Below are 12,827 nucleotides of genomic sequence, written 5' to 3'. Positions count from 1 at the left end.
TGGCTGATTTCTAAATACTATATTAAACTTGGTTTATTTGTATAGATGTTGGATGTTGTGTGGTTTGCGAGAAAGCCAGTGAAAGATTGGAGGGTTGGGGTGGGAAGAAAAAAAATGGGGGGGGGGTGTGAAAAAAGTGAGTTCTAAAGTGAGTCTTTTATTGTGTTTTACTGTGGATTGGATGAATTCCATAATTCTAGCATCATCTCATGTAATTCTATTTGCCCTGACTAGCGATATCTCTCAAGCTGAAGCAAAAGTGCCAAAAGTGTTTTTTCCATAAACCCAATGTAGGAACTTCTGCAGACTTCCACCTCTGGGGATTAGAGCTTTAGCGCTATTAAGCATAATGTAAAATAGACACATTTTGGAGACTTGTTTTGTATTTTGGGCAGTGCGTGGAAAATAAGTATGCAGGGATCTTTTTGCGGTTGCTTATTGAGTATCTCGTTGATGAGGGCTATAATTTCTGACCAGTATGAGCCCAGTTTTCTTTCCATAAGGCAGGGAGAGTCCACGACGATATTCCTTACTGTTGGGAAATACAACACCTGGCCACCAGGAGGAGGCAAAGACACCCCAGCCAAAGGCTTAAATGTCCCTCCCATTTCTCCATCAGTCATTCTTTGCCTTTTATCAGTAGAGGAGGATGGCAGAGAAGTGTCAGAAGATTCAGATAGTCCTTAAATGGGTATGTTCCCTTCAAGAAAGGACTGGAGTTTTAAGTAATCATATAAACCTCTCAGTGGGAGTGTATTGATTAATATTAGAGTCTGGAGATGCAGGGAAAGTTTTTCTGAGTAGCGATCCAGACTGTCTATCTAACAGCTCCTGGGCTTTCAGTGTTAAGTTATGCTGCTTGCCTTTCCACCCTCAGGTCCCTGTCAGAACACAGCAGCAAGGCTGTCACACTCAGTGACATGCAATGATGTCAGAGGCTGATGAGGCAGGGACACCAATTTTCCCTGAGATGATAAACGTTCTGTTTTTACAGATACAGGCACTACAGGTATCTGGCAATTAAAGTGTGCACATAGATTCTGTGCAGCACAGAGTCTCAAAAGTGTTTATTTCTGCATTTGCACTTGGCGATGCACAGAATCAAAGTGAACACTTTAAATGCCAGGTCCCCGTGGTGCCTGTATTTGTGAGATTATCTAATCAAAGACTGCTACGTATAGGCAGTTGAGGCATGATAGAAATGCCTTAAAACAGAAGGCAAACAATAAGGGAAAGTGTTCAGCAGATGGAAGTGCATGAGGCCCCTACCTACCTCACAACATCCTCACTCAACACAGTGTGAGTGCCCACCAGCTGCCATATACTTTATTTCAGGATCATCTCTCCTCCTGGGGCACTCTGTGATGTTTAGTAAATTTTAACTGCAGCAGTATAGATATGTGATGATCGCGACGTGATGTTAATTTTTTCCTGATCTAAGGGACTGAAGATTCAGAATCATTAGCAATCATTAGCATTTCCCAATGGGAAATGCTAATTATTCTGAATCTTCAGTCCCTTAGATCAGGAAAAAATTAACATCACGTCGCGATCATCACATAGCCATACTGCTGCAGTGAAAACTTACTGACTGCTGGCTGGGAGGGTATGCAAGTGTGTATAGCATGGGGGAGGGATAGACCTCGATGCCCAAAATAAAAATAAAACATTAGGAAGCTATTATTACTTACCGTTAAACCAAAGGGCAGGTCTGTACTGTAGTCATGTTCTTTTCTCTCAGCCACACATCAATCAGTCAGCAGCGGCTCTTCTACTTCTTCAAGTCCTGTTCTTCTTCTCCTCTTCTCGGCAGCTCCCTCACACAACAACACACCTGGCTCGGGCTGTGAGAATTCACTTCATTCTTCTAAGTTCCCGCCAGCAGCCGATGACGCCACGCCTCCTTGGCAGCGCTGATGCTGATTGGCTGTGGTCAGCTCCATCTCATAGAGACGGTTTTGAGAACCTCCTCTATTGGAGAGTGGTATGGGCCCAGTGAGACACCACTGGGTGGCACTAGCTCATAGTGAGCTAAGAAGAGTAGTCAGTATCCATGTTGCGCAATTAATGGAGGGCAGCGGAACAGCTCACTGCCTCCAAATTGCACATAATGGATGGGCGGCAATGGGAAAATGGATGGGATCTCATCTGTGGCACTGGCGGGGGGCGTGGTCAAAAAATGTTAAACAAAAAACACAACTATATATATATTTTTTTTTTTAATCATAAATAAAACCTTTTTTTTTCGGATTGGACAGGGGAGGTGCTGCCACCCTTGCCTCCTATTACTGCACGTCACTGGTCACACTTGAGAGGCTGAATCTGTTCCACAGCATAGATCCTTTAGGGTAAGTCCGCTTTATTTTACTATTTAGCAGGGACTCTTGTTATTAGGGTCACAGTGTGACTCCTCTTAACGTCTATAGGATCAAGGGTTAATATCTCTTTGATTTCAGAGATTAATTTGGAACAGTTTGGGGATATATATTTATATATATATTTCTATATGTACTGCCTTGTTGGCTATGAAACATTTTGTGAAGGTTTGGGCTCAAATAGACTGCGTACCTTTTTAGCAGCGATTGCATTTTCAGCAATGGAGGACTCTGATAATATATTAGAAGGTTCTGCACCTTCTATTATAAATAATAATACCTGTTTATATTGTGAGGAGGCGGTGGTTTGTTCACCTGCTCAATTTTGTTCCAATTGCCTGGGTACCGTTCTAAAGTCTAAGAAGGGAGTTAAATCTGCTAACCCCCATTGCATAATTAGTCCCTATGAGTCATCAACCTCTCAGGATTCTGTGGTCTACCTTATCCCCTCAAACCACTTCACATGCAGTTTCCCGCGACATGCCTAATACTCCGGCTGGAGGGGATTTTTTTCCCTGCAGACTTTACCACGCAGTTACAAAGGGGAACTCCATTTTCCCCTTTGTCAACTTTTAAAAAGTTATTACCGGGCTCTGATTCTCAGCTGGAATTGTGGGGTTCCATCCCTAAGGTGGATGGTGCCATTTCGACTCTAGCCAAGCGTACCACTATGCCTCTGGAAGATAGTTCTTCCTTCAGGGAGCCCATGGACAAGAAGTAGGAAAGTTTACTGAGGCAAATGTTCCAAAACACAGGTTTTTTTGTTTCAACCGGCGGCGGACTACTGGTGTGACTCTCTGTCAGAGCTTATCGAGGTGGAATCTCCTCGAGGATATTCAGGAAAGGATTAAGGCTCTAAGAATTGCCAATTCCTTTATCTGCGATGCGAATATGCAGATTATACGTCTGAGCGCAAAGGCTTCAGGTTTTGCGGTTCTAGCTCACAGAGCTTTCTGGTTTAAATCTTGGTCTGCGGACATAGTTTCTAAATCTACACTCCTTTCCCTACCTTTCAAGGGGAAAGTTTTGTTTGATCTAGGTCTGGACTCTACTGTTAATGGAGGAAAGGGTACTTTCTTTTCGCAAGATAAGAAAAACAGACCTAAGGGACGGCAGTCCTCTACTTTTCGTTCCTTTCCATTCGGACAAGTCCCAGAGAACTCAATCGTCCTCCAAGCCTGAGCAACCCAAGAGTACCTGGAAGCCTGCTCAGCCCTGGAATAAGTCCAAGCAGACTAAGAAGCATGAAGTGGCGGCCCCCGATCCGGGACAGGACCCTTGGGTACTGGAGGTTGTATCTCAAGAGTACAGGATAGGATTCAAATCTCATCCGCCCAGGGGAAGATTCCTCCTCTCCAGACCGTCTACAAGACCAGAGAAGAGGACAGTCTTTTTATATTGTGTAAGGGATCTATCCTTCTTAGGAGTAATAGTCCAAGTACCTGCATCAGAAAGAGGTCTGGGGTTTTATTCAAACCTCTTCATGGTTCCCAAAAAAGAGGGAACTTATCCTCCAATTCTGGACTTGAAGTGCCTGAACAAATTTCTAAGCTTCCCCTCCTTCAAGATGGAGACGATCAGATCAATCCTTCCCCTGATTCAGCAAGGAAAATCTATGACTACCATTGATCTGAAGGATGCATACCTGCATGTTCCGATCCACAAGGATCATTTTCAGCTCCCAAGGTTTGCTTTTCTGGATCAGCACTTCCAGTTCATAGCACTTCCGTTTGTAAATATCCTGGGTGCAGTAGGTAAGCCAAAGGTCCTAGGTGCTCTTATGGCGGTGGCCAGAACTCAAGGAATTGCAGTAGCTCCACACCTGGACGATATCTTGGTACAGGCACCATCTTTTCATCTGGCAAAGGAACACTCTTCTTTGGTCTCATGGATGGAAGATAAACTTGGAAAGGAGTTTTCTTACGCCAAATACCAGGGTGAATTTCCTGGGTACGGATATAGACTTGGTATCCATGAGAATCAATCTAACAGATCAGAGACTTCACAAGCTGACATTGGTGTGCCTTGCCCTCCAGGCTGCCTTAAGACCTTTGGTGGCCCAATGCATGGAGGTGATTGGACTCATAGTGTCTTGTATGGACATTATTCCTTTAGCCAGATTCTGTCTCAGACCTTTACAACTATGCATGCTGAGACAGTGGAACAGCGATCATTTGGACCTGTCACAACAGATCGTATTGCACAGCCTGTCAAAAGATTCGCTGTCTTGGTGGCTTTGTCAAGATCACCTGTCTGGAGGCACGTGCTTCTTGAAACCGTCCTGCAAGATTGTGACTACAGACGCCAGTCTTTCGGTCTGGGGAGCAGTTTGAGGTGCCAGGAAGGCACAAAATTTATGGACTCAGGAGGAGTCCTCTCTTCCAATTAATATTAATCCAGATCTGCGGAGTTTTACCTGTGAATCTAAAGCACATAGAACATTCTCACGTATAGATCTATTCCTTGTTGCGGAGTCACTCTCGTTAGGTAAACCGGAGACAGGGATCAGAGAAATCGCAATATCGGATCATGCTATAATTTCTCTTGTCTTGTATTCTCAGGATAGAATTCCAGGTAAACTCCCTAGATTTTTTTACCCGCGGTACCTATATAGTGATCCTAGATTTCTATCCTGGTTAGAACATAGGTGGGAGGAATATACTAGGCTTAATGTTTCATATTCACATAAAACAGAAGTTTTTTGGGAAGCAGGCAAAGCCGTATTAAGGGGTGATATTAAGAGCTTCTTGGATGTAAGATATAAGAAATCCCGAGCCAGGGATAGACAATTGTCCAATCAAGTTCGAAATGCTTTTAAGAAATATTGTGGTGACCGTTCTAGAGAAAACTGGTCCGCATATTCAAATAGTAAGAAGGAGAGAGATGTCTTTTTAATGCAGAAACATCAGGAGGAAGAGTTAAAAATTAATCCACGGTTTAAGGGATTTCATGGGTCCTCAGCTAAAAATCTGGCAAGGTTGGTTAAAGCTAGGGACAAGAAGAACCTGATCCCCTTGATCCAATACAGGGGTAGACGTACCTCTGAAGTTGATGAGATTCTGGGAATTTTTTTGGAGTTCTATCAGCAATTATATGCTGAAGGAGAGTTTAATGAAGAAAATCAGATGAACTTCTGGTCACAGATTATTGTCCCTAAAATTTCAACTGAAGATCTTGAATTGCTAAATGCACCCATTTCGGTTGAGGAGATAAGCAAGGCTATTGACCAGGCAAAATTTAACAAAGCAGCGGGGCCTGATGGTTTACCAGCAGAGTTCTATAAAAGCTTATCTAGGCAAGTTATACCTACTCTAAGAGACCTATACAATAGTTATTTTGTAAATAATAGTAATATTTCAGCTTTTTTTTCAGCAGCCAATATTTCCTTGATCTTGAAAAAAGGGAAAAATCCGGAAGATCCTACATCATATAGGCCTATTTCCGTCCTTAATACGGATTACAAAATTCTCGCCTCTATTATTTCCCATAGATTAGTTCAGTGTCTAGATAAACTGATTCATCCAGACCAGGCTGGCTTTATGCCATCCCGGAGTTCTGCTAAAAATATAAGGAAACTTATAACGTTAGTTGATTTCTTATGGAACGCAGATCAGCGTAAGAAGAGGAAGGAGTTTAAGGATATTGCGGTCCTTACTCTAGATGCAGTCAAAGCGTTTGACTGTATCTCCTGGAGACATATGTTTTCCACTCTATCGAAATTTGGCTTTTCGGGGAACTTTTTTAATTTTGTTCAAAAGATTTATCAGAAACCTGTCTCTTATTTACTGGTCAATGGTTTGATCTCCCACAGGATCCTTCTACACAGAGGAACAAGGCAAGGTTGCCCACTCTCACCCCTGCTCTTCAATATAGTTTTGGAACCCTTAGCTATTAAACTTCGTGAAATTTTACCGGGGATTCCTTTGGGAGACCAAAAGTTGAAAATTTTGCTATACGCAGATGACATTTTTTTATTTTTGAACAAAACGGCTGTCACTATACCGGAAGTGATTCAGTCAATTAACCTTTTCAGTTCATTTGCGGGCTACAATATAAATATGCAGAAGAGTGAATTGATGTGGCTTGGCCAACAACATTCAGATCTTCCCTCTACAATCTTTCAAGAGGTAAAGGCTGTGAAATATCTGGGATTAGAAATTAACCGTAATCCTAAAATATGGTATCAGGCGAATTTCGGCTGGCTCTTTCAGAAAATATTAGAAGATCTAAAGATTTGGGCTTCCTTTCCTCTATCATTATCGGCTTCAATTAATCTGATTAAAACAATAATCTTTCCAAAAATCTGGTATCATCTACAGAATCTCCCACTTCTGATTCTAAATAAAGATCTTGAGAAACTGTCTTCGGCGTTTTCAAAGTTTATATGGAAATCCAAAAAACCTCGACTCTCGTTAAATAGGCTCGCTCAGAAATATGAGGAGGCTGGGTTAGCTTTACCCTGTCTCAGACTCTATAATTATGCATCTTTATGTAAAATGGCAATTGACTGGATTTCCCAGACTAATTTAGTCACTACTCTGGATAGTGAAGCTTACATGATTAAACCATGGACCTTGAAAGCTTTATTGCATTGTACCCCTCGCTCTCTACCTGCAGGGGTGTCTTCACTTCTGTCTTTTAGGAATATAATCGTGGCATGGCATAGGTTTTGTAAACTGCTAAAAATTGATCCTTCCCTTTCCGAATTTTTACACATTATGGGGAATCCATTATTTCCCCCTGGTATTGACCAGAAGTGTTTTTATGAATGGCAGGTGAAAGGTCTAGAATATATACATCAACTGCTTAACGATGAGCTGCAGATACTTTCTTGGGAGTCCATTAAGGAGCAATATTCTCTTCCCTGGTCAAATCGTTTTGCTTATTTTCAGATCCGGCATTTTGTTAGATCACAAAATTGGTGCCCTGATAGGTATGGCAACTGGGCGGAGGTAAAGACGTGTATTAATAAATTTATTGTTGGTGATGCTTCTATCTCATTGATCTATGATATTATGCTGACTAAACAAGGGATACTAGATGAAGATAGATTAATTAGACTTTGGCTCCCTTATATACCTTCAATTGATCGCGGGAAAATATGTAAAAGCCTCTCGTTAGTGGCCTCTCTCCCTGTGCCAGTGAGCTGGAAAGAATCTCACTTGAAAGTTCTAAATAATTGTTACTTCTCTCCGGCTAGATTGTCTAAATTTTTTCCCAACAAAGTGTTTAAATGTGAGCATTGTCTATACATTTCTGCCGATCTCCGCCATATGTTATGGTCCTGCCCAAAAATCTCTCAATTATGGGCGAAAGTCCAGTTTTGGTATAATAGAGTCTTTGAAAGTTCCATCCTCTTTCCCTTTGAGGACATTGTATTACTCTTTCCAGTAATAGGTGGGAGTATTAAATTGCGCATTCTAAATACCATTTTATTAATAGTGAGGTTTAACATCCTTAAAAAATGGATAGTAAAGATCCCCCCGAGCCTGTCACTTGTTTTAAGAGACATCCAAGCTCAGATTATTTTTGAATCTTTCCATCTGTCACAAGTATCTGAAAGAAAAATTAAGGAATTTTTGGTTGGATGGTCTCCGGTTATTAAGTTATTTCCAATCTCCCTACAAAGGCAGATTGTAAATCCGTTTGTGGCCTCAATTAGCTTTGCGGAACTAGTAATTCTTCAGGTTTTTCCTGATACTTGGCTCACCAATGAAGTAGGTTAGAATAGTCATCTTTAAAAAGTGATCCCCAGGTAATAATAATATGATGGCATGGAGTAAGTCTGAAGGTGTGTGGGGGGGGGGGTTCTTATCGTTTTTTTGTTTTTTTTGTTTTTTTTTCCCCTTTTCTGTGTTTTTGTTTTGTCTTGTTTTTTTTCCTTACCCTGAGGGGTTGGTAGTTATTTAAAAATTAGCCATTTTAGCGGAATTGCACCTGTGAAATAGATAGGGGCAATGCTGACCAGAAATCTTGAATATATATATATCTTATTGTTATCTGGTCCTGCGTGACTCCGAAATTGTTATTTTTGTGTTATTATCAATTCTTTTTTTTGTTGTTGTTAAATGGCTAAGACTAATAAAGATTTAAAAAAAAAAAAAAAAAAAAAAAAAAAAAAAGTCCTGCGAGATTGTGACTACAGACGCCAGTCTTTCGGTCTGGGGAGCAGTTTGAGGTGCCAGGAAGGCACAAAATTTATGGACTCAGGAGGAGTCCTCTCTTCCAATTAATATTTTGGAACTGCGGGCAATCTTCAATGCGCTGTAGGCTTGGTCCCTTCTGGGTTCATCCCAGTTTATCAGATTCCAATCAGACAATATAATGACGGTTGCTTACATCAACCATCAGGGGGAAACGAGTAGTTCTTTAGCGATGAGAGAGGTGTCTGCAATCCTATAATGGGTTGTGTGCTGTCCATTACATCTTTTCCCTCGTGTGGCGGCCCGCATCAAGCAGGAGCTAGCATCGGTGATCCTAATTGCTCCTTCCTGGCTGTGAAGGACCTGGTTCATGGATCTGGTGAGAATGTCCTTTCTCCTCTGTGGAGGCTACCTTGATGCAGGGACCTGCTGATACAGGGTCCTTTCCTACACCAAAATCTAGATTCTCTGAGGCTGGCTGAGTGGAGATTGAACACTTTTTTTAGTTTTAGCCAGGAGAGGGTTCTCTGAGAGTGTCATAGACACTTTGATTCAAGCTCGTAAGCCAGTTACTCGGCGCATCTACCATAAGGTATGGCACACTTAAGTGCACTGATTTGAGGAGCGTAGCTTTTCTTGGCATAAGGTAAAAGTTTCCAGAATGTTATCTTTTCTCCAGAACGGTTTGGAGAAGGGTCTATCTGCCAGTTCTCTGAAGGGACAGATATCAGCCCTGTCAGTGTTGCTGCATAAAAGATTAGCTGAGCTTCCAGATGTGCAGTCCTTTGTTAAGGATCTGACTAGGATCAGACCTGTGACTCCACCTTGGGGTCTCAATCTTGTTCTTCATGTTTTGCAGCGGGCTCCGTTTGAGCCCATACATACTGTTGACATTAAACTGTTATTTTGAAAAGTTTTGTTTCGTTTAGCCATTGCCTCTGCTCGCAGAGTCTCAGATTTTGGCTTTACAGTGTGACCCAGCTTACCTAGTTTTTCATGCCGATAAGGAGGTTTTGCATACTAGGTTAGGTTTCCTTCCTAAGGTGGTGTCAGATCGTAACATCAATCAAGAGATTGTTGTTCCTACCTTGTGTCCCAATCCTTATTCAGCGAAGGAACGTTTGCTTCACAATTTGGATTGTGGTTCGTGCTTTGAAGTTTTACCTTCAGGCTACTAAGGAATTCAGACAATCTTCATCTTTGTTTGTCATTTATGCGGGTAAACATAGGGGGCAGAAGACCACTACGGCTTCCTTGTCTTTCTGGTTAAGGAGTGTCATCCGCTTGGCTTACGAGAAAGATGGACAGCAGCCTCCTGAGAGGTTTACGGCTTATTCCAATAGAGCAGTTGCTTCTTCCTGGGCTTTCAAGAACAAAGCCTCTATGGATCAGATTTGTAAGGCGGCTACCTGGTCGTCCTTGCATACTTTTTCTAAATTTTACAAATTTGATGTGTTTGCTTCAGCTGAAGCAGCTTTCGGGAGAAAGGTTTTGCAGCCTGTGGTGCCCTCAGATTAGGGTCCGTCTCTTTCTTTGTTTTCCCAACAGTAAAGAATATTGTCGTGTACTCTCCCTGCCTTATGGAAAGAGAATTATGCTTAAAAACAAAGAAAGGTCTGCGCTAGCAAATAAGCTAGTTTATAATGCCAACAGATACAGGTGATTTCTCCAAAAACACCTTTAAGCAACAATTCAGAGGAATTCTGAAGAAAATTATGCTTACGAGATATATTCCTTTCTTACCTGGCAGGGAGAGTCCACAACCCTGCCCGTTAGAATTTTTTGGGCGGCTCCCTTTTTTGTTATTCTTCTGGCACCTTTATACCCTGATGTTTCTCCTATTTCTCTTGTTTCCTGGGCTGAATGACTGGGGATGTGGGAGGGACATTTAAGCCTTTGGCTGGGGTGTCTTTGCCTCCTCCTGGTGGCCAGGTGTTGTATTTCCCAACAGTAAGGAATATTGTCGTGGACTCTCTCTGCCAGAAAATAAAGGAATTTATCTGGTAAGCAAAAAATTAGTTTTTCGCAGGGCCACCATAAATGCACAAAATCAGCACCTCCTGCTTGTTTTTTTGTGTGTGTAAATGAAACGTATTCTCATAGGGTCAGGTACCACTTGCTATCAGCATAAAATTTATTTTAATGGTTCCTGCTAAGATAGAGGCTTCTTTATGGTGCTTAAAAACCTTGTCCCATTCCTTCGGGCTCATTTGTATATCTAAGTCCTCAGCCCATTTAAATATGTATGATGGGTAAGCTGTTCCACTGCTTGCTATTAGTATATGTTGGAAATAGTGTGTCTAGACTGTTGCTGTTGTGTGCAAATGGTTTCAAAAGAAGTGAGGGTTCTAGCTATGTTGTTCCTTTGTTTGAGTGTCTGGATAAAATTTTGTTTTTTAGAATACATTCATTGATGTGGCAGTTTGAGATTTGCTGGGTGGTATTGGTGGATACAGGCAGTTCTGGGTTATGTCTGTATGGTGTCATGGGTGAGTAGTGGGTGGAGATATAAGTTGTTTTGTTTCGTAGTCTGTCCCATACTGCAAAAAATTCTACCCACAGTGGATAATGGCTAATCACTTTGGATCTCTTGCCGGGTGGAATCCAGGCCAATGTTTCTTAATTTTCCATTTGCAATATGTCTCTGTCAATTTGTACCCATTTTTTGTCTGCAGAATTGTAGTACCATTCAACCAGTCGTTGAAGGATTGTTGCTTGCCTGTAATGGGCTATATTTGGTACTCCCATTCCACCCCTTTCTCTTGGAAAGAACATTGTACATTTTTGTATGCGCAGTCTAGTTTTCTGCCATATGTATTGCCCTATAAGTGCTTGTAACCATGGTATGTTGTGTCGAGGCAGAGGAATAGGCAATTTTTGTAGGAGGTAGGGTATTCGGGGTAGAATGTTCATTTTGATTATTTGAGACCTACCTAACCATGTGATGGGCTTGTTTTTCCAGCTAGATAGGTTGTTAGTTATATTGTCTTAGCGGTTTGTAGTTACCTACAAATAAATCTTGGGGGTTGGCCATTGGGTCAATTCCTAAATATTTTAGCTTGTGAGGATGTAGGATGAGGGGGCATGTAGCTTTAATTTTGTTAAGGTTGTTTTGAGGCAGGGAGATGTTAAGTAATACTGACTTGGATACGTTTAGATAGAAGTATGATTATTTTCCATATTATTTAAACTCCTCAAGGAGAGCTGGTAATAAGTGTTCGGCATCTGTGAGGGTGAGGATATAATTGGCGTATAAAGCCAGTTTGTGTTCAGTTTCTTGAAATTAGGAGACCTGAGATTAATGAGTCCCCCTTATTTTGACTATATTTATTCTTTGAGCTTTAATGGATTCTAGCTGCAGGTAATAATTGGGCCATTTTGGCTATTATATTAAACTGTTCACTGCTTTACCACTGAAAGTCAGTCTATGTGCATTTTTCTGGAATGTCTAAATATTTTTCACTACCAGTTTAATTGGACTGATAGATTTGTCCTTCTATGTGTTAACATGTATTGCTTAATGTGAATATCTCTTTAATTGCATGAGTGGCTCCAGACCTTTTTGTGTTTTTAACCAATTAGATGTTTGCTTCCCTTTTTAAATAGGGCACACATGTGTTGCTATGTATGTCTATGATTACGGTCCACAGACCGAAACCGGTCAGACAAGTTACCAGGTCTGGATCTTTCTTCCGTTTTCCTGTTTACTTTTAAACTTTTGGAATAAAGTTTTGCTTTTTTTATCTTAGCTCAAGTTTTGGGACTTTCTTCCTTTTTCATTAATGAGTTCTGTCTGATCTTGTGTGCTAGGGCCTCTACAGACAATGCGAACAAGACAGGGGAAAGGGGGCAGCCCTGGCATGTTCAGTTAGTTATCATAAATGAGTTAGATAGAACCCCGTTCACTTTTACCTTAGCCATGGGATGGGAGTACAATGCGAAAATTTTGGTCAAGAAGGCTGTACCGATCATGTGTTTCAATATTCATTTCTTTTTATATAGAGTTACCAGATTTGTGTTAACTTTCATTGTGTATGTGAACCTCTATAAATAAGGTGTTAGATCACAGTTTGCGGATTCTTCTCCTGCACATGCTTTAACTTTTAGTGGGGACATGTCATTTGATTTCACTGGCACACATTCCTTTAAAGATTTGCATTTAGAAGCACAAACAAGAACAAACTTTGTCAGAAAGCAGTGGCTAGACAACAGAATACCAACATCACCAAAAGATCTTTGCAATGTATTTGTTAATAAATATTATATCAAATTTTCTAAATAATTATTTGGTCAATTTATTATGATCAAT

The 12,827-nt window shown here is 41.1% G+C and overlaps 1 protein-coding gene across 1 annotated transcript in view; it reads right to left on the bottom strand.

Moving 5' to 3' along the window:
- The window catches only part of TNMD (tenomodulin), a 195,507-nt gene that overhangs the window by 63,727 nt on the left and 118,953 nt on the right, over positions 1 to 12,827 (bottom strand). The gene's annotated exons all lie outside the window — the stretch shown is intronic.

Source organism: Bombina bombina, chromosome 1, assembly GCF_027579735.1.
Source record: "Bombina bombina isolate aBomBom1 chromosome 1, aBomBom1.pri, whole genome shotgun sequence".
In the NCBI taxonomy this organism is placed as follows: domain Eukaryota; kingdom Metazoa; phylum Chordata; class Amphibia; order Anura; family Bombinatoridae; genus Bombina; species Bombina bombina.
Note: the sequence above shows the minus strand (reverse complement) of the source record. Positions and strands in the feature narration are given on the sequence as shown.